This window comes from Oncorhynchus tshawytscha, linkage group LG03 (genome assembly GCF_018296145.1).
Source record: "Oncorhynchus tshawytscha isolate Ot180627B linkage group LG03, Otsh_v2.0, whole genome shotgun sequence".
In the NCBI taxonomy this organism is placed as follows: domain Eukaryota; kingdom Metazoa; phylum Chordata; class Actinopteri; order Salmoniformes; family Salmonidae; genus Oncorhynchus; species Oncorhynchus tshawytscha.
The window spans coordinates 5,576,949-5,598,891 of NC_056431.1; the positions used below are offsets into that span (position 1 = coordinate 5,576,949).

The window sequence follows — 21,943 nt, forward strand, 5'->3', positions numbered from 1 at the left end:
TTATTGGCATGACGTAACAATGTACATATTGCCAAAGCTTACTTTGGATATTTACAATATTAAGATAATAAGAATAAAAAAATTGTCAACAGGACAACAGTAACAACAATAACCAAGGGTCAAAATAACCATACATTGAACAATAACAATAAGCATACAGTAGAGGACATGTGCAGGGTGATTGGTCTGTCAGACACTGTCCCTCATCTTATGGCAGGCAGAAATGTAGTGTGCTGCCAACCCCCAGCTCTCTGTGACCTTCCCCAACAGGACAGATAGCCTATTCTCATCAGAGAAGTTTTTGAATCCTTGAATAAGGGTTTCAAATTTGGGGAAATGACACTCTCTAATTGTTTTATATTTTTTACGTTTTGTAAGGAAATGCAGGTCTGTCTCAGGTTCTGCTGTTGTGCAGTGGTTGCACAGCCTTTCCTCTACAGGGAGCCAGGTTTTCCTGTGTCTACCCTTCTCAATGGCAAGGCTGTGCTCACTGAGCCTGTACTTTGTCAAGGTTTTTCTAAGGTTTTGATCAGTAACCATGGTCAAATAGTTAGCCATGGTGTACTGTCGATTTAGGGCCAGATAGCACTGCATTTTGCTTTGTGCTTGTGCTTGTGTTTCCCGATAAGCAATGTAGTTTTGTTTTGATTGTGTTATAATGTGTTTTATTCTGATTGATTGGATGTTCTGGTCCTGAGGCTTCAGTGTGTTAGTAGAACAGGTTTGTGAACTCAGCCCCAGGACCAGTTGGATGAGGGGACTGAGGTTTCAGTGTGTTAGTAGAACAGGTTTGTGAACTCAGCCCCAGGACCAGTTGGATGAGGGGACTGAGGTTTCAGTGTGTTAGTAGAACAGGTTTGTGAACTCAGCCCCAGGACCAGTTGGATGAGGGGACTGAGGTTTCAGTGTGTTAGTAGAACAGGTTTGTGAACTCAGCCCCCCCAGGGACCAGTTGGATGAGGGGACTGAGGTTTCAGTGTGTTAGTAGAACAGGTTTGTGAACTCAGCCCCAGGGACCAGTTGGATGAGGGGACTGAGGTTTCAGTGTGTTAGTAGAACAGGTTTGTGAACTCAGCCCCGGGACCAGTTGGATGAGGGGACTGAGGTTTCAGTGTGTTACCAGTTGTAGAACAGGTTTGTGATCTCAGCCCCAGGACCAGTTGGATGAGGGGACTGAGGTTTCAGTGTGTTAGTAGAACAGGTTTGTGAACTCAGCCCCAGGACCAGTTGGATGAGGGGACTGAGGGTTCCGTGTGTTAGTAGAACAGGTTTGTGAACCCAGCCTCAGGACCAGTTGGATGAGGGGACTGAGGTTTCAGTGTGTTAGTAGAACAGGTTTGTGAACTCAGCCCCAGGACCAGTTGGATGAGGGGACTGAGGTTTCAGTGTGTTAGTAGAACAGGTTTGTGAACTCAGCCCCAGGACCAGTTGGATGAGGGGACTGAGGTTTCAGTGTGTTATTAGAACAGGTTTGTGAACTCAGCCCCAGGACCAGTTGGATGAGGGGACTGAGGTTTCAGTGTGTTAGTAGAACATGTTTGTGAACTCAGCCCCAGGTCCAGTTGGATGAGGGGACTGAGGTTTCAGTGTGTTAGTAGAACAGGTTTGTGAACTCAGCCTCAGGACCAGTTGGATGAGGGGACTGAGGCTTCAGTGTGTTAGTAGAACAGGTTTGTGAACTCAGCCCCAGGACCAGTTGGATGAGGGGACTGAGGTTTCAGTGTGTTAGTAGAACAGGTTTTGAACTCAGCCCCAGGACCAGCTGGATGAGGGGACTGAGGTTTCAGTGTGTTAGTAGAACAGGTTTGTGAACTCAGGACCAGCTGGATAAGGGGACACTTTTCTTTGCTCAGCTCTTGGCATTGCAAGGCTTGGTAATGATATGAGATGTTTCCAAAACTGAATTGCTCTTTTTTGAGTTTTTATTATTAGTGGATATTGGCCTATTTCTGCCCTGCATGCATTGTTTGTAGTTTTCTTCTGGACATGTAGGAGAACCTTACAGAACTCTGCATGCTGCGTTTCAATGGGGTGTTTGTCCCATTTGGTTCAATCTTGTTTTGCAAGTGGACCCCACTCCTCGCTGGCATAAAGTGCAGTTGGTTCAATGACATATTCAATTAGTTCTAGCCAAATTTGACTAGATATTTCAATTTGAATTTGTTTTTTAATTGCATAGAATTCCCTGCGTGCTTTCTCTCTCAGTTCATTCACTGCATCATTAAGGTGTCAGGTTGAGCTTATTTTTAAACCTAAGTAATTGTAGTGTGTGCAGTACTCTATATATTTTGTACCAATTGAGAGAACTTTGGTCTAATTCCCTGAGATCTGGATCTTCTCTGGAAAAACATTATTTTAGTATTTTGGGGGTTTTACTGCCAGGGCCCAGGCCTGCTAGTACTGCTCTAGCAGGTCCAGGCTCTGCTGTAGGCCATGTGCTGTGGGTGGCAGCAGGCATAGTTCATCTGCGAAGAGTAGGCATTTAACCTCTGAATTGTGTCGATTTTTCGAGAATAGTGGCCAATTCGTTGATGTAAATATTGAAGAGTGCAGGGCTCAGATTGCAACCCTGGCGATGGCCCCGCCCCTGGTTAAAGAATTCTGTTATTTTCTTGCCCAATTTTAATGCTGCATGTATTGCCAGTATACATTGATTGAATTATGTCATATGTTTTACCCCCTACACCACTTTCAATAACTTTGTAGAACAGTCCTGCATGCCAAATACAATCAAATGCTTTTTGGAAGTCGATAAAGAAAGCGTATATTTTGGTATTACTTTGGTGGACATGTTTATCTATCAGGGTGTGTAGGGTGTAAATATGATCAGTCATGCAATGTTTTGGTATAAATCCAATTTGGCTTTTACTCAAGACATTGTGCTTATTAAGGAAGTTTAGAACTCTTACATTTATAATACTACAGAAAACCTTCCCCAGGTTACAGTTCACACAAATGCTTCTGTAATTGTCAGGGTCAAATTTGTCTCTGTTCTGAAAGATTGGGGTTATGAGTCCTTGATTCCAGATGTCAGGGAAATAACATACACTCAGGATCAAATTAAACAGTTTTAATATAGCCAATTGAAATTTTGTGCTAGTGAGTTTGAGCATCTCGTTTAGGATGGCATCAGGTCCGCATGCTTTAAAAAACATTTTATTTTATTTTTAAGTTTCTTATAGAGCTCCTGGTCAGTAATTGGGGAGTCCAACGGATTTTTATTGCCCTTTATAGCTTTTTCTAATCCATTCAACTTCTCATGAATTTGGCGTTGTTCTGTGTTTGTGTCAGTTTGAATGGTGTTGTAGAGTATTTTAAAATGGGTTGTCCATATGTCACCATTTTGTATCACTAATTCCTATTGTTTTTATTTTTTTTTTATTTTAAATTTTGCCAGAAGTTGTTGGTGTGTTTGGACTCCTCAATTAGTCAGCTGCTTGCTGTTGTACTGTGCTTTTTGGTTCCTTGTGTACAACATACGACATTATAAAATCCATGTATACAAACAACAAGTGTGCGGTTAAAATTGGCAAAAAACACACAAATGTCTTCACACAGGGTCGTGGGGTGAGACAGGGATGCAGCTTAAGCCCCACCCTCTTCAACATTTATATCAACTAATTGGCGTGGGCACTAGAAAAGTCTGCAGCACCCGTTCTCACCCTACTAGAATCCGAAGTCAAATGTCTACTGTTTGCTGATGATCTGGTGCAGATATGTCTCTCTCCACCTCCAGCTCTCCGGGTCTGGTTAAGGGGGTGTTGTTGTGCTGGACTGTTGTCTGGTCTGTGTTGACTGAAGTGTAATCACCTGCTGTCCCAGCTCCACCTGCCTTACCTCCAGCTGGGTGAATTTATCCTTCATTTCAATGAGGGAGTAGTACTCTGTGCTGGGAGGTTGACTGTCCGCTGGGGGTTGCTCGTCTGTGGGGTTACATAATGAAGAGGTCTGGTCTGAGCCGCTTGGGGTGGAGGTATCTTTATCAAGGGAGTGCTTCTCCTGCTGGGCTAATTCTTTAATTTGGTGAAAGTCCAGCTGAAACTGTTTGGGGTTACCCTGTACCATTACTGGTCCGGACTCATAGAGGTTTATATTAGCTGACTCAGAGTCCTCGTTGTCAAGTATCCTGAGTTTCCACCCCTCGTTAACCCCCCCTCTCTTAACAAAGGGGTAGTGTGCTAATATAGCACCGTGCCATGCCAGGGGATGGTTTGTGTGGAAGATAAGGTTGCTGATGTTCCCATTTTTGTAATAGTCAGCAAAAAGTGTCTCTTGATTTTCCATAAGGAACATAATTTTGTAATCTTTTCTTGCCTTATCATTCTTTACATACACAGGGTACTGTATTTTAATTACCTCTGAACAGCGTGAGGGAGCTTCTAAGGCCTCTCCATTTGGTTGGAGTAGATTGTTTGACTCTCCTGCCATTGTTGGGCTAATGGGCTTTGACACCTCTCACTTGACACGTCAGTGCTAGTTGAAGCTGTATCAAGCTTGGCAGAATTATGTTTGCATTCAGTCCTTATAAAGTAATGTTGTGTATTTTTCTTCTTGGCTTTTGGAAATAGAATATAGTTTCAGACTAAACATTACTCACTCAGTTCCAGGTTGGATGGTGTTTTCAGGTTTCTGTTGTTTTCCAGAGAATTTGCTGTGTAGAATAATAATCCTTGGTAGTTGTGAACCTTCCAGGTGATTCCATAATTCCATCCAAAATCAGGTTGTAGGTTTTGAGTTTTGATTTGAAGTGAGGGTTATGTTGTAGAGAGTAGCATCCTGTATGTGTTCTTGACAAAAAAATCCAAGTTCATCTAACTCTAAATCTATATTTTTTAAAGAAAATGCTGAAAAATGCAGGAGCACATCTGATCCTGACCTCTGCTCTGCTCTGCTCTCTCTCTTTCTCTCTCTCTCTCTCTCTCTCTCTCTCTCTCTCTCTCTCTCTCTCTCTCTATGGTCTCTCTCTCAGCCCTCCTATCTCAGTCTCTCAGTCCCTCTCTCTCTCTCAGTCCCTCTCCCGTTCATCCCTCTCCCTCTCTTCCTCTCTCTCTCTTTCTCCCTCTCTCTCTCTCCCTCTCTCCCTCTCACTCTCCCTCTCTCTCCCTCTCTGCATGCTGGGAGTGTTTGGTGCATGCTGGGAATTGTATGAGCGAAGGAGTGCATGTGTTGTGTGGAGTTAGATATTCAGAACTTTCTTTCGATTTTCTATTTCTTGGTGGCATTTTTTGGTTTTCTTCTGTGCATGATTAAGGTTATTATTTTTTGTTGTGGTAGAATTAAGTATTTTCCTTTTCGAAACGAAATGACCTTGATTTTGGTGGGAAATTACCCTGATTCTTAAAAAAGAGCGTCTTGTTGATTGTATGGTTGAGCATGGCGTACTTCTTAAAGAGGAGTGTCTTGTTGATCGTATGGTTGAGCATGGTGTACTTCTTAAAGAGGAGTGTCTTGTTGATTGTATGGTTGAGCATGGTGTACTTCTTAAAGAGGAGTGTCTTGTTGATTGTATGGTTGAGCATGGTGTACTTCTTAAAGAGGAGTGTCTTGTTGATCGTATGGTTGAGCATGGTGTACTTCTTAAAGAGGAGTGTCTGGTTGATCGTATGGTTGAGCATGGTGTACTTCTTAAAGAAGAGTGTCTAGTTGATCGTATGGTTGAGCATGGTGTACTTCTTAAAGAGGAGTGTCTTGTTGATCGTATGGTTGAGCATGGTGTACTTCTTAAAGAAGAGTGTCTTGTAGATCGTATGGTTGAGCATGGCGTACTTCTTAAAGAGGAGTGTCTTGTTGATTGTATAGTTGAGCATGGCGTACTTCTTAAAGAAGTGCGTCTTGTAGATCGTATGGTTGAGCATGGTGTACTTCTTAAAGAAGAGAGTATTGTTGATTGTATGGTTGAGCATGGCGTACTTCTTAAAGGAATGTTTATTCAAGGTACGCCACTTTTTTCTCCGTCAACAAGGGTAAGAATTTCAAATGTACCACCGTTTATTCCAAATGAGCTATTGGAGCGCGAGTTATTGCACTTTGGGAAGTTCAAATCAAATCAAATAAAATGAAATTTATTTATATAGCCCTTCGTACATCAGCTGATATCTCAAAGTGCTGTACAGAAACCCAGCCTAAAACCCCAAACAGCAAGCAATGCAGGTGTAGAAGCACGGTGGCTAGGAAAAACTCCCTAGAAAGGCCAAAACCTAGGAAGAAACCTAGAGAGGAACCAGGCTATGTGGGGTGGCCAGTCCTCTTCTGGCTGTGCCGGGTGGAGATTATAACAGAACATGGCCAAGATGTTCAAATGTTCATAAATGACCAGCATGGTCGAATAATAATAAGGCAGAACAGTTGAAACTGGAGCAGCAGCACAGTCAGGTGGAAGTTGAAACTGGAGCAGCAGTATGGCCAGGTGGACTGGGGACAGCAAGGAGTCATCATGTCAGGTAGTCCTGGAGCTCAGGTCCTAGGGCTCAGGTCCTCCGAGAGAGAGAAAGAAAGAGAGAAGGAGAGAATTAGAGAACGCACACTTAGATTCACACAGGACACCGAATAGGACAGGAGAAGTACTCCAGATATAACAAACTGACCCCAGCCCCCCGACACATAAACTACTGCAGCATAAATACTGGAGGCTGAGACAGGAGGGGTCAGGAGACACTGTGGCCCCATCCGAGGTCAATTCCAAAGTTCGCCTGATCAATTAAGGTTGTCCCGTTGGGTTGCAAACACCCGGCGTTGAAACAGGTTGGTCATTTCGGCGACAGGTGTTTATGTTTTTGGACTCACCGGAGCAGACTTTAGAGTTATCATTTAAAATCAAGTATGACAATAGACTGTATATGGCTTATGCTAGTACGGGTAGTCAACAGTGTTTTGAGTGTGGGGATATTGGTCATAAGCGACATGCTTGCTCGAAAAGGGAGAAGGCCGAGGGAGGGGCGCAGGTGGTCATCATAATGCCTGGGCCCACTGGTGTAGGGAGAGGTGGGCCGACAGCGGTAGAGCAGCCACAAGCACCTGTTGCTGAGGAACAAGTTATCCGTGTTGAGGGCACGGAGTTGCAACTTGTATTAGAGGGAAATATTATGCAGCAGAAAAATATTGTTGTAGAAGGTAAGGATGTATCTGAAGAGCCTTTTCATCAGACTGGTGAGCAGGTGCCCAGTACGAGTGCTGGGGTAAAGGAGGGGGTTCATGTGGAGCTAGGCTCCCAGGTAGTGGAGGAGATGCCCACCATGAGTATTGGGGTACAGGAGGGGGTTCATGTGGAGCTAGGCTCCCAGGTAGTGGAGGAGATGCCCACTACAAGTAATGAGGTTCAGGTGGGGCTAGTCTCCCAGGTAGTGGAGGAGATACCCACTACGAGTAATGAGGTTCAGGTGGGACTAGTCTCCCAGGTAGTGGAGGAGATGCCCACTACAAGTAATGAGGTTCAGGTGGGGCTAGTCTCCCAGGTAGTGGAGGAGATGCCCACTACGAGTAATGAGGTTCAGGTGGGACTAGTCTCCCAGGTAGTGGAGGAGATGCCCACTACGAGTAATGAGGTTCAGGTGGGGCTAGTCTCCCAGGTAGTGGAGGAGATGCCTGGTACGAGTGACAAGTGGGGAGTGTTGAAAGGGATCTGGTAGAGGGGAGTCAGGTGTCTGTGGCCTCAGCTGAGGAGGATCAGGAGAAGGATATGTCTTTTGATGATAGCAGCTGGTGACGACTCAATTTACAATCTAGAGGAGGTAAATGGGTTTCTGGATCAGACTTTTGGGAAATCTGTCAAATTGGCAGATTATTTTGATGTTGATAAGTTTGTGAGACCAATTGAGTGAGAGGAAGCGGTTTCGCTCGAGGAAATGTGTTACTGCTGTTGCAGCAGCAAAAGGTGGTGGGAAACATGGTCAGGTTAATAAGAGAAGATTAAAATAATGATGATGAAAATGCTTCATAGGGTGTCTTTTTTCTCTTTGGTTTCTCTGTGGTTTCTTCTGCTTTTCTTTTCTCTTTTCTACATGGAGGTACTAAGGGTAGGTTCTCTCAATATTAATGGGGGAAGGGACAGAAATAAGAGGGCTTGGGTATTAGACGTAATACAACAGAAAAGGCTTAATGTAGTTTTCCTACAGGAGACACATAGTGATGAGGAAAATGGGGTTGACTGGGGTATGTGGTGGGAGGGGCAGCGTATACTCAGTCATGGTACTTATTTCAGTGCTGGGGTCTCAATCTTGTTTTCCTCAGGTTTAGGGGTGACTATGGTATCTACAACAGAGATTGTCAAGGGTCGGGTTTTATTGGTCAAGGTGGATGTTGTGTTTTTTGAATGTTTATGCTCCTAATGAGGGTACAGATGTACAGATGTATTTGATCAAATAAAGGAAACCTTAAGACAGTGTGACCAAGAGGGGTGTATGGTTTTAGGGGGGACTGGAACTGGACAGTGGATTTTACTGTTGACCGCACTGCTGAAGAACCTCACCTGCGGTCAGCCACTTGCCTGTCTGGCCTATTAACTGAGTTTGAGCTTTCTGATGTGTGGAGAGTAAGGAATGCGAAAGTTAGGCAGTACACATGGCTAAAAGTTAATGTCGTGTCAGTGCAGCAAGGTTAGACAGCTTGTATGTATCTGAGCAATACTGTAGTAGGGTTGGAAGGTGTGACATTACTCCTGTGGGTTTCTCTGATCATCATATTGTTACTGTTGATATTCACTTGTCCTGTCCACGAAGGTCATCACCTTACTGGTATTTTAATGTTACATTGTTACATGTTTTGTGAAAGGTTTGTGTTGTTTTGGAGAAAATGGAGGGTTAAGAAAGGGAATTTTGAGTCCTTGAGACAATGGTGGGAGGTTGGGAAGGCCCAAATACCAGTATTTTGTCAACAGTATACTGCTCTGTCTCGTATTGAAGTGAAAGAGACTATCAAGGCCCTTGAACAGGACATCAAGTCTATTGAATTGAAGCTGCTCACTCAGAACGACCCTGGACTAGTCATGAACTTACAGGACAAGAGACATGAACTGAGGTCGTTTCTGCATGAAAGAGTGAAGGGTGCCTTGATTAGGTCTTGTTTCGCTTCCCTCAAGGATATGGATGCTCCTAGCACTTTTTTTAACCTAGGACAGTCGACATTGCAAAGTAAACAGATGGTCTGCCTTCGTCTCCCTGATGGGAAGGTGACCACGGATGACAGTGAAATGCGTCAACATGCCGTGGATTTCTACTCGGCCCTCTATAAGGCGGAGGATTGTGACTCTCTGTGTACTGAACAGTTGTTACACGGTCTTCCTCAATTGGGACCTGAGCAGAGAGTCGCATTGGACACTGACATTACACTGCAGGAGCTGTCCACAGCAGTTATGCAGCTCTCAACAGGCCGAGCCCCTGGCATCGATGGTTTACCATCTGAGTTTTATAAGCACTTTTGGGGGTCTATTGGGGATGATTTTAATGAAGTGGTGTGTGAATCTTTTCATGAGGGTTCTCTTCCTGTATCCTGTCAACGTGCGGTGCTTTCACTGTTGCCAAAAAAAGGGGGATTTGTCTCTCATAAAAAAATTGGAGACCTGTTGCTTTGCTGTGCGCAGAATATAAAATTGTTTCTAAATGTCTCTCAAACAGGTTGAAAGAGTATCTGGGGTTGTTGATCCACAAGGACCAGTCCTACTGTGTACCTGATCGCTCTATCATTGATAACTTGTTTCTGATAAGAGATGTTTTAGACATTTGTAAACTGCCTGATGTAAATGTGGGTTTACTTTCTTTGGATCAGGAGAAGGCTTTTGATCGTGTGGACCACCAGTACTTGTTTAAAACAATGAAAGCCTTTGGGTTTGGGGATGTTTTTTTGTCTGTATGCTGGGGCCTCGTGTATGGTGAAGGTGGGGGGTGGTTTGAGTTGCCCCATCCCTGTCCAAAGGGGCATCAGGCAGGGATGCACAATTTCAGGGCAGTTATATAGTCTGGCGATTGAACCAATGCTTTGTTTTTTAAGAGCGAAGCTTACTGGTTTCTCTGTGCCAGGTGTAATGAAGGGTCCCACGATAGCACTGTCTGCGTATGCAGATGATGTGATAGTTTTTATTACAGGGGGTGAGGATGTTAAGGTTCTCTCAAACGCTTTAAAGGTGTATGAGGGGGCCTCCTCAGCTAGAGTTAATTGGGGAAAGAGTGAATCGCAGGTCAGCTTCAAACGGGGTCCGCTCCACGGTTACCAGGGGGGCTTCAGTGGGGCAGAGATGGGATGAAGACTTATTTTTTTTCTAGGCTCTGATGTCTTTCAGAAAAAGAACTGGGAGGGTGTATTGGAGAAAGTGTTTGCCAGACTGTCGAGATGGAAATGGGTGCTGCCCCAGCTGTCTTATAGGGGAAGGGTCCTGGTAGCTAATAATCTTGCTGCCTCTACCCTGTGGCACAGACTAATGATTTTGCAGCCACCAAAGGGTCTGATACAAGAGCTTCAGAGGACCCTTGTCAATTTCTTCTGGTCTGGACAACACTGGATTAAAGCTGCAGCCCTGTACCTGCCACTCCACGAGGGTGGTCAAGGCCTGGTGGACATTTCCTCTAGAATCATGGCTTTCCGGCTTCAAGCAGCCCAGAGATTGTTGTACAGAGACGGTTCTAGCTGGGTCGAAACAGCCTACATACTGATGAGGAGAGCAGGCTGTTTGGGCTTAGACAAGCACCCTTTCCTCTTAAAGCTGGAGGGGGGTGATTTGCCTGGCCTGACTCCATTTTATGAGTCTGTTATGCAGGCTTGGAGAGGCCTTGTCAAGTCCCGTAAGGCCTGCACGCCACCAGGGATGTGGCTTTTTGAAGAGACTCTTTTTCACAACACTGCCATCCAGTCCCGTGTTTTGGGTTCAGCTAGCCTTCGTACCAAGCTGGGTCATCTGATGCGGAGCAGGAGCAGATCGTTGGAGGAGCTGGGAGAAAGAGCGGGGATCCGATCATCTCGCCTACTGAGGAAGGTCATCGCTGAGGTCTGCGACTCCTTGCCAGTGCTTCACCTGCAGTATGTGACTGACACTTCCAATTCTGATCGGTGAAAGGAGGGTCTGGAATATGTGTTCCCTGCACTGATTGTTAATGCTGCGATGGGGGCATTCGTGGAGGATGTGGGGATGCTGCTTTCCTTCAATACCCCGGAGCTGGGGAGTTCAAGGAGGTGGGAAAGAAGGCCATGTGTAGAATATGTGTAAAGGTGTCCCATGCCTCTTCCCTGGAAGGGGTCAAATCGACGAGGTGGGCGGGTGTGCTTGGTCCAGGTGCCTCTCCAAAAGGCTGTTGGCGATCATTATACAAACTGCCTATTGGTAAGAGGACAGCTGACCTCCAATGGAGGATAATACATGGAGCTATAGCCACCAACATGCATCTGGTACACCTGGATCCTACTGTTGGGGAGGGGTGTCCATTCTGTGCTGAGTCTGAAACTCTGGCACATCTGTTTTTACTGTGTCCCAGGTTGGTCGGGATGATTGACCTGATCACTGATTGGTTCTCAACGTTCTCTTTCCAACTGTATATATTTGGGCCAAAGTACAGGTTCAGTCAAAAGGGTGTAGTTGTGTTGCTTAATTTTGTGTTAGGGGTAGCAAAATTAGCGATATGGAAGACCCGAAAGAACAATATTCGGGGACAGGTGTCTGTGGATGTGGTGGGAATGCTAGAGGGAATGTTGGCAGCGAGACTAAGAGTTGAGTTTGCCTATTATAAATTTGTCAACAATATTGATCTGTTTTTGAGTATATGGGGTATTCAGAGGCTGTTGTGTTTAGTTACTGTGGAGAAGGAATTGGAGTTGTGTTTTTAATTGATGTGTAACTGGTGTTTTGTATGAGTATTTATTGTGTGGTGGGCCCCCAGACCCAATAAAGATTATTTGAAACTCAAAACTCTCTCTCTCTCTCCCTCTCTCTCTCTCTCTCTCTCTCTCTCTCTCTCTCTCTCAGTCCCTCTCTCCGTCCAATGTCGCCATGGTAACAGTGCTGAGTGCACCCTCTCTACACTCCCCCTTTCTCGCTCGTCTTATTCAGACCAGATCTGTTATTTCCAGCTCTATATTCAGATGCACCATTTGTATTCTATTCTATGTTATACTGGTATGAGAGAGGACTTGATAGTTTTTAGTGTTTTAGTTTTCTGTTATTTGTGTTTTTACAACGTGACTTTATAGCGTGACCTGTCAATAGTCTGAACTTTCTGAGATGATCACAGTTTTTAGATAAACAGGCCTCATAACTGCACAGCTATAAACGACTAATGTTATCATTCTCCTTCTTCTTCTTGTCTTTTTTGGCAGTAGCCCAACTACCATGTCCTCCTCAGTGACTGCTTCCTGTGAATAAGAGGACCAGAGCGAGAGCGTCCAATCACAATCAAGAGCCTCCACCAGCACATCTTTCCAGTGAGAGAGAGAGAAAGAGATAGAGGCCAAAGAGAGAGAGAGAGAAAACGAGTGCAGGAAGGAGAGGGGGAGAGAGTGAGAGCAGTCGATGGATGCTGTCCGGATTGAGGGGACAGCGCATTCTTCATTAACGAGGAAAAGAAAGATTTCAAAATGGAGTCGAAGGATAGAAACTCGGCGGCAGGTAAGTCTTACCTCAGCTGATGTAAATGTATACCTTGGTAACGCAATGGGGTCCCACTTTACATCAAGTGGCACTATAATCCATGTATTTACGTGGTTATTACATAGGCAGGTACAGTGTAATTACATTGCAGGTACACATTGTTAATAGTATTTACAACTCTTATACCCGAGTGCGCTTTGCACAATTTCAAAGATTTGCAAATAAAGTCACAATGAAGGTAAATGTGTCATCTAGAACAGCAGGTATGGCCTAGGGTGAGATGAAGCCAAATAAAATCAAACTGTTCAGATGTTATCGCAGGTGTAGCGAAATGCTTATGTCCCTAGCTCCAACAGTGTAGTAATACCTAACAATACAAACCAATACAGGCAAATACCATAAATGTAAAGAAAGGAATGAAGAAATATGGGAATATTAGAATGAGCAATGTCAGAGACTGGAATATAAATCTATATGTATATGATGGTGTGTATAGACATTATAGACACTATGTGAATAGAAAAGGTGTGTACAGCAGTAGTTGTATAGGATGAGCCTTGACTAGAATACAGAATGTAGGTATGAAGTGGGTAAAACAGTATGTAAACATGATTAACGTGACCAGTGTTCCATGACTCTGTACAAAGGGCAGCAGCCTCTAAGGTGCAGGGTAGAGTACCGGGTGGTAGCGGGCCAGTAACAGTGACTAAGTTCAGGGCAGGGTGCTGGGCAGAGGCCTACGTAAGCATCATGTAAAGGCACAGGTTTTAGCACCACTTCATGTACAAGGGGACCAGAGGGGTATACTATGGTGGTGGTGGTGGTAAGAAGAGGATAGGAACACTTATACTGTACAGGATTGATTGTATAAGCCTAAATGGTTGGTTGATTGATTGATTGATTTTCGACAATGAACGCAGAATGCACTGTTGAGCTTTGTTCCTGTATGTGCTGATGTTGCTGCTGTGTTCCTGCGCTGTGATTATGTATATTGAGTTGTGTGTGTGTGTGTGTGTGCGTGCGTGCGTGCGTGTGTTCTGTCTCATCGAGTGTGTTGTGTATTCTGCGCTAGCCCTGTCTATGCTGATTATGTGGGGGAGAGAGTGGTGTCATGGTCATGAATATGGAGCACATTGAGGTTCTCAGTGTAATTTGTTGTGTTCACCATCAATTCCTTCCCGTTAAGACGAGTCAGCAGTGTCGTCCAACCCCTCTTCCAAGGACACCTCATATAACCACTTATACACCTCATCTCTCTGCCTCTTTCTCTCTCTCTCTGCATCTCTCTCTCTGCCTCTATCTGCCTCTTTCTCTCTCTCTCTCTCTCTTTCTCTCTCTCTGTCTCTCTCTGCATCTCTCTCTGCCTCTGTCTCTCTCTCCTCCCTCTCCCTCATCTCTCCCCTTTCTCCCTCTTTCTATCTCATCTGATGATCTCTTGTCTCTACTGCACTTCTCACTTTTCTTCATCCTTGTCCCTCTACTTCTCATCCCTCCCCTCCCTCTCTCTCCTCCTCCTCCTCTGCCCTCCTCTCTAGGGATGGTTTGTGAGAAGGGGATCCAGATCCTCCTCACCACCGTGGGGGCCTTTGCAGCCTTCTGCCTGATGACGGTTTCTATAGGGACGGACTACTGGCTGTACTCCCGTGCCTCCATCTGCAACAGCACCCGCAACCACTCGGACGACCCCCACAACAAGGACAAGAAGGACCCCGGCGCCCTCACCCACTCTGGCCTCTGGAGGATCTGCTGCCTGGAAGGTAGGCTACTTAAATGCTACTGACACACAATCTTGGATATGTGGTTGGAGTGGGAGAGGATGGATAGAGTGTAGACGGAAGTGTGTGTGTGTGTGTGTGCGTGTGCGTGTGCGTGTGCGTGTGCGTGTGTGTGTGTGTGTGTGATGTTGGAGGGGATGAGTTAGGACTGGTTCCATTTGAGCCTTTTGTCCATTCTAGATTTAAAGGTACATGATGCAGAAATCACTCATTTCCTGGTTGCTAAAATTCTAATAGTTCGCCTAATTTCAGTTTATGTGACAAAACAAGCAGGAATCATTGTACCATCTAAACCGCTGTGAAATATATTTTCCATAACCCAAAAATATAGTATTTTCAGCTGTTTGAAGCTGGTGTACAAAACCGAAAGTGAAAGACGCAAAAACAAAACTTAAGAATGGGAAGCATAGAAATAGTTCATATAGAACAGATCTACCACTTCTTACTTTACTGACTTTATTGTCCCCATGGGGAGATTTTGTTGCAGTGTCATGTACATGTTTAAAGTGGCGTTTAATTATAAAACAAATTGACAATACAACTTTCATAACAGTTACATACCAATAAAAAGAGACTAGCCTGCTGGCCTTTCTGGGTTGATAGGAACATTAGCCAAAGCTATTTAGGAGGGATGTCACACCTGGCACAACTTATTGTCTAGTTCTGTTTTTCTTGCCGAGGGGTGCCCTATACCTGCGCCAGAGGGGAGTGATACAAAGTCTGGGTACAGGGCGTGTCTTGGGTCTAAAATGATTTTAAACTTGCATCAATGAGAATGATAGATCTATAACTCACATTTCTATGTGAATTTGGTTGGGTCACCCAAAAAGTGACATATTTAAGTTTTTATGAGATTAGATACTATAAATACTATGTATAATATATTGAATGTAATAGTTGGTTATATTGGTAATAGCTGGTGTCATGACGTTGGCCTCTTTGGGTATAGCAAACCCCATCCCCCTCTCCCTGCCTCCCCCTTGCCTCCTTCAACTAGGTTGCTGTGGTCAGAGAGACGTCGTAAATTCCTGAGGATCTCCTCATGGACACACAGTATAAGAGGCAGAGTAAATTTTCATAGAGGACAAAGGAATTCCTTCCACCTCACAGAACTTAAGGTACGAACAAATTTCATGTTCCCGGAGAAAGTATAAAAGATCGGTCCGTTTGTCACATCTTGGGGAAGCTCATGGGAGATGGTGTGGCCACATTACCATAACGCTGTTTATATAATAGCCCCCCTTGTTGTATAAGATGAATGAGTGAGTATGATACTGTTTGTATAATTGTGTAATATGATTTTGGACTGTCTTGATTCTAGCCATCCCGGATCCGGGATCGTGAATACAGCCTCAAGCTCATTACCATAACACAACGTTAACTATTCATGAAAATCGCAAATGAAATGAAATTAATATGCTAGCTCTCAAGCTTAGCCTTTTGTTAACAACACTGTCATCTTAGATTTTCAAAATATGTTTTTCAACCATAGCAAAACAAGCATTTGTGTAACAGCTAGCGCAGCTAGCGTAGCATTTAGCGTTAGCATTAGCAGGCAACATTTTCACAAAAAACAGAAAATCATTCAAATAAAATCATTTACCTTTGAAGAACTTCAGATGTTTTCAATGAGGAGACTCTCAGTTAGATAGCAAATGCTCAGTTTTTCCTGAAAGATTATTTGTTTAGGAGAAATCGCTCCGTTTGGTGCGTCACGTTTAGCTACGAAAAAAACCTGTATCCAGGAGTGTAATTATCCCCACAGCTCATTAGCATAACACAACGTTAACTATTCATGAAAATCGCAAATGAAATGAAATTAATATGATAGCTCTCAAGCTTAGCCTTTTGTTAACAACACTGTCATCTCAGATTTTCAAAATATGCTTCTCAACCATAGCAAAACAAGCATTTGTGTAACAGCTAGCGCAGCTAGCGTAGCATTTAGCGTTAGCATCAGCAGACAGCATTTTCACAAAAACCATAAAATCATTCAAATAAACTCATTTACCTTTGAAGAACTTCAGATGTTTTCAATGATGAGACTCAGTTAGATAGCAAATGCTCAGTTTTTCCTGAAAGATTATTTGTTTAGGAGAAATCGCTCCATTTGGTGCGTCACGTTTGGCTACCAAAAAAAAACGAAAAATCAGTCATCAAAACGCAGAACTTTTTTCCAAATTAACTCTATAATATCGACTGAAACATGGTAAACGTTGTTTAGAATCAATCCTCAAGGTGTTTTTCACATATCTCTTCATGATATATCGTTCGTTGAAAGCCTCCTCTCTCCTCTCAATCACTGGATGACTGCGTGCAGCTTGTAGATTACGCACCAATTTAGACAAAGGACACCGGGCGGACCCCTGGTAAATGTAGTCTCTTATGGCCAATCTTCCAATGATATGCCTACAAATACGTCACAATGCTGCAGACACCTTGGAGAAACGATAGAAAGGGCAGGCTCATTCCAGGCGCATTCACAGCCATATAAGGAGACAATGGAAAACAGAGCCTCAAAAATTCTGCCCATTTCCTGGTTGAAGTTTCATCTTGGTTTCGCCTGTAGCATGAGTTCTGTGGCACTCACAGATAATATCTTTGCAGTTTTGGAAACGTTAGAGTGTTTTCTTTCCAAAGCTGCCAATTATATGCATAGTCGAGCATCTTTTCGTGACAAAATATTGCGCTTAAAACGGGCACGTTTTTTTATCCATAAATTAAAAGAGTGCCCCCTATATCCAAGAAGTTAATGAAGAAAAATACAATTCCCTTTTGATTTGAACTAAATCAGAGGACCGCCCCTGAGCCCAGTTAGGGTCAGGCCTCCTGGGACAGCCCTTTTTCGGCCCTTCCGAATAAAACCCCCACTCGGGTTTTCGATCAGCAGACCGAGCTTACCTCAATTACGAGATGGCTAAAGGTTGCAGACCATGTTTTTCTCCATTAGGAGGACAAAGGTTGTAGACCATTGCTGAATCTTTTAACCATACCACGTGGTTAAACTCTTAGACTATCGATACCGATTAAGAATAAGAACAAGTCTTTGATATTAATTACTAGTCTGCAGCTAGGAATTCGGTATCATTGAACGCGAAGAACGACAACCGCCAAAACATACATTCTATAATGAAACGAATGAATGTCACTCTGAACTATCCACTTCAACCACAACAGAGAGAGAGGGGGAGAGAGACGGAGAATTCTACAAAATAAATGAACTTTTCACCAGCGATCACGACACACTGAGCGTAAATATATATATTGATTGCAATTGTTCCCGAATGAGTGAGCGTTCAAGTGCAAAGGATAAGCATTTCAATTGTTATAATTATCACTTTGTAGTGACTTCTTAGTCGACCCCCACTTCCCCTTTTGTCTAACAAGCCGCGATGCCGGTTTAGCCCACTAGGGCACATTCTCCTATCATTTCTTGTAACCACATTTACCTTGTTTGTTTGTTTGTTTTTGCATTTCTGTGAATTTCTTAGTTGGTAATAAATAAATGATTTAAGACAATTGATGTATGGATGACTCATAGTGAAGACTGGGTTCGTGCAGATAACCAACAATTTACAACGTTTGGAATGAGACTAACGTGAGGTAAAGTAAATCATTCATTAATCAGAAGACTATGGATCAGATATGAAAATATCTGAAACGTTATATTAGGAAATTATAACCTTGTAATCTGAATATTTTTCCTTGGTGCCCCGACTTCCTAGTTAATTAGTTGGTGCCCGACTTCCTAGTTAATTACTAATTACAGAGAATCTTTGATAAAAAATTAAGTCTTCAGTTAATGATAGTAAAGACACGACACTGGTAATAGTTGGTAATAAATGCTAATAGCTAGTAATAGGTGGTAATATAGGTAATAGGTGGTAATAGCTGGTAATAGCTGGTAATAGTTGGTAATAGCTGGTAATAGTTGGTAATATAGGTAATAGTTGGTAATAGCTGGTAATAGTTGATAATAGCTGGTAATAGCTGGTAATAGTTGATAATAGTTGGTAATAGCTGGTAATAGTTGGTAATAGTTGGTAATAGCTGGTATGATCAAAGTAAGAACTGTGGCCATTTTGGATCTGATGCAATTCCAGTGCAGACCTCATGTCTGTGTCCTAATGCACTACTAAAGGAATAAGGACTGAATGGAATGGAGGGTCCATTACAGGGAAGCTCATGGTTGATGTTGTGCAGTTGTTTCGTGTCATGAGAGTGAATGGATGGTATGTTACCATATGTTTCAGTGGAATTATGTAGTCAGCAGTGCTGCCGTAAAGGTCATCACTCAGCAATGTACATGCTGAGTTTATGAGCTCCTTGGAAGATCTGGAACTTGGAAATGCTGGATGAGCAAACTCTTTCCTAGACTTTCCCAGTGGACTGATGTTTCTGTTGAATGATTTCCAAGGAGCATCAAGTCAATTGTTTTTGGTCACATACACGTGTTTAGCAGATGTTATTGCGGGTGTAGTGAAATGCTTGTGCTTCTAGTTCCTACAATGCAGCAGTATCTTACAAGTAATATCTAATAATTTTGCAACATATACCTGTAACCCTCTCACCAGGCTCGAATTTGACTCAAGATATTACCTTACATAGAATATCTCAACAGCATGGGATGTTAGGAGAGAAGGACGTCTCCAATAAGAATCCCTGTTGTAAACTAGCTAGGGTGATGACAACTAGGGTATTAACTTCAGATGGAATGATTATAGGTTTCTGTTATTGTATAAAGATATACTTTCCCATGCATTATATTCAATTGAAACAGTAAATGACTCCACCAATACATAAGGTTCAAGATGTGTATTATTACATTTTCAATGCACCACATCGAAATACATAAAAGTAATAATGCCCAATGAGTCGTGCACAACACATGTCCAAATGATTTCAAGCTTTCTTAACCCGTTGGCACGCGTTGGAGCTCAACAACAACAACAATGATGACACACTTAAAGTCCAGAAGCACCCCACCGTTGTGGTTACTCACTACTCGTAGGTATTCCCTCTGCGAAGTGTGGCAGTTCTGTGCAGGTTTCCTCACAAGATCCACAGCAAACACAGCTATCAATGCAGACAGTACTCTTTAGCAGTAACACGATATCCCATGGGAACATGAACTCGTTAATCTTTCCCAAGCAATTCTCTCTGTGTCACATGATGCTAGGCTAACCTCAAGGCTGTCAAATACCTCCACGATGAGAATGTCGCTTCAGTCTTTTCTAAGTCTTTCTTAACAAAATGATAACAACTCTCTGATCAAATAAAATCGGTATGTCCCTTCAAAACTCAGTAGGTATGGGTTTTGTTCTATCTATTGTTCTACTATTGTTCTATTGTGTTCTATTATCGTCTTCTGTTATAATTCTTCTTCACCAACGGTCATAATGTAACGTTCATCCTTTTCTCAACGCCTCTCTCCCTCTTTTTTTCCCGCAGGCCTCCCGTTGTTAAGCCACAGCTTAACAAGCGACCTTATTGGTCAAAACTTAAACTTAAGAGTAAACCAGCCTATTCACTTATACATTAAAGAAATATTTCTTCAAAAGAAATGCATTAACAACATTACAATTCGGGAGCAATTCAATCACCTTTTAAATCTAATACCAATTAATTATAACAAATTAACTTAATCCCAATACACAGAAACCTACGTAAAGGAATGGAATTAAGAATATATAAATATATGAACGAGCAATGTCAGAGTAGCATAGACTAACATACAGTAGAATAGTATAGAATACAGTATATACACTACCGTTCAAAAGTTTGGGGTCACTTAGAAATGTCCTTGTTTTTGAAAGAAAAACACTTTTTTTTTTGTCCATTACAATAACATCAAATTGATCATAAATACAGTGTAGACATTGTTAATGTTGTAAATGACTCTTGTAGCTGGAAACAGCTGATTTTTTAATGGAATATCTACATAGGTGTACAGAGGCCCATTATCAGCAACCATCACGCCCATGTTCCAATGGCACGTTGGGTTAGCTAATCCAGGTTTATCATTTTAAAAGGCTAATTGATCATTAGAAAACCCTTTTGTAATTATGTTAGCACAGCTGAAAACTGTTGTTCTGATTAAAGAAGCAATAAAACTGGCCTTCTTTAGACTAGTTGAGTATCTGGAGCATCAGCATTTGTGGGTTCGATTACAGACTCAAAATGGCCAGAAACAAAGACCTTTCTTCTGAAACAGTCTATTCTTGTTCTGAGAAATGAAGGCTATTCATTCAAGAAATTGCCAAGCAACTGAATATCTCGTACAACGTTGTGTACTACTCCCTTCACAGAACAGCGCAAACTGTCTCTAACCAGAATAGAAAGAGGAATGGGAGGCCCTGGTGCACAACTGAGCAAGGGGACAAATACATTAGAGTGTCTAGTCCTCAACTAGCAGCTTCATTAAATAGTACCCGCAATACACCAGTCTCAACGTCAACAGTGAAGAGGCGACTCTGGAATTCTGGACTTCTAGACAGAGTTGCAAAGAAAAAGCCATATCTCAGACTGGCCAATAAAAAGAAAAGATTAAGATGGGAAAAAGAGCACAGACACTGGACAGAGGAACTCTGCCTAGAAAGCCAGCATCCTGGATTCCTGCCACTCTGGATCATTACACCGGATCATTCCCCCGGATCAACGCAGCTAGCTAGCTGCAAACAAGTGGCTGCTGTTAGCTCTGTCCCAAAGCAGCACCATCTAACTTTGAGCTATCCTCGAGCTAGGCCCATATACCAGCTAATTCTAGGGATACATTACCTCCTTTGCACTTTATTGTTGACACGGAGCCCCACCGATCCATCATGACTGGACTGCCGCCGTGATTGCCCGATGTGGTCTCAACAGGCTATTCTGTTACGATGTCGCCAAAGAACCATCTACTAGCCCCCGCCCGCTAGCTTTTCTGAACACTGTGTCTCCTGCTCACTTAGCATAGTAGTGACTACCAAACAGTACCCTGGCTCACCTATTGCTGTTCTTTTGACCCTATGATCACTCGGCTACACAGCTAATGCCCCCTGGACTGTTTAAATAAAAATAAGTACCTCATTTTGTTTACTTGTCGGCCCCAGCCTCGAACTCAGGTCCTGTATGTACCTAACTGACCCGCTCTGCCCATTCATTGACTTCTGTAACCATAAAAGCCTTGGTTTCATGCATGTTAGCATCAGAAGCCTCCTCCCTAAGTTTGTTTTATTCACTGCTTTAGCACACTCCGCCATCCCTGATGTCCTAGCTGTGTCTCAATCCTTGCTTAGGAAGGCCACCAAAAATTCTGAAATTTCCATCCCCAACTATAACATTTTCAGCCAAGATAGAACTGCCATAGGGGGTGGAGTTGCAATCTACTGCAGAGATAGCCTGCAGAGTTCTGTCATGCTATCCAGGTCTGTGCCCAAACAGTTTGAGCTTCTACTTTTAAAATCCACCTTTCCAGAAATAAGTCTCTCACTGCTTCCTCTTGTTAGGGACCACCCTCAACCCCCAGCTGTGCCATGGACACCATATGTGAATTAATTGCCCCCCATTTATCTTCTGAGTTTGTACTGTTAGGTGACTTAAACAGGGATATGCTTAACACCCT

General features: G+C 43.1%; 1 pseudogene; it reads left to right on the forward strand.

Moving 5' to 3' along the window:
• LOC112237260 overlaps positions 1-21,943 on the forward strand; it is a 65,616-nt pseudogene that overhangs the window by 31,959 nt on the left and 11,714 nt on the right.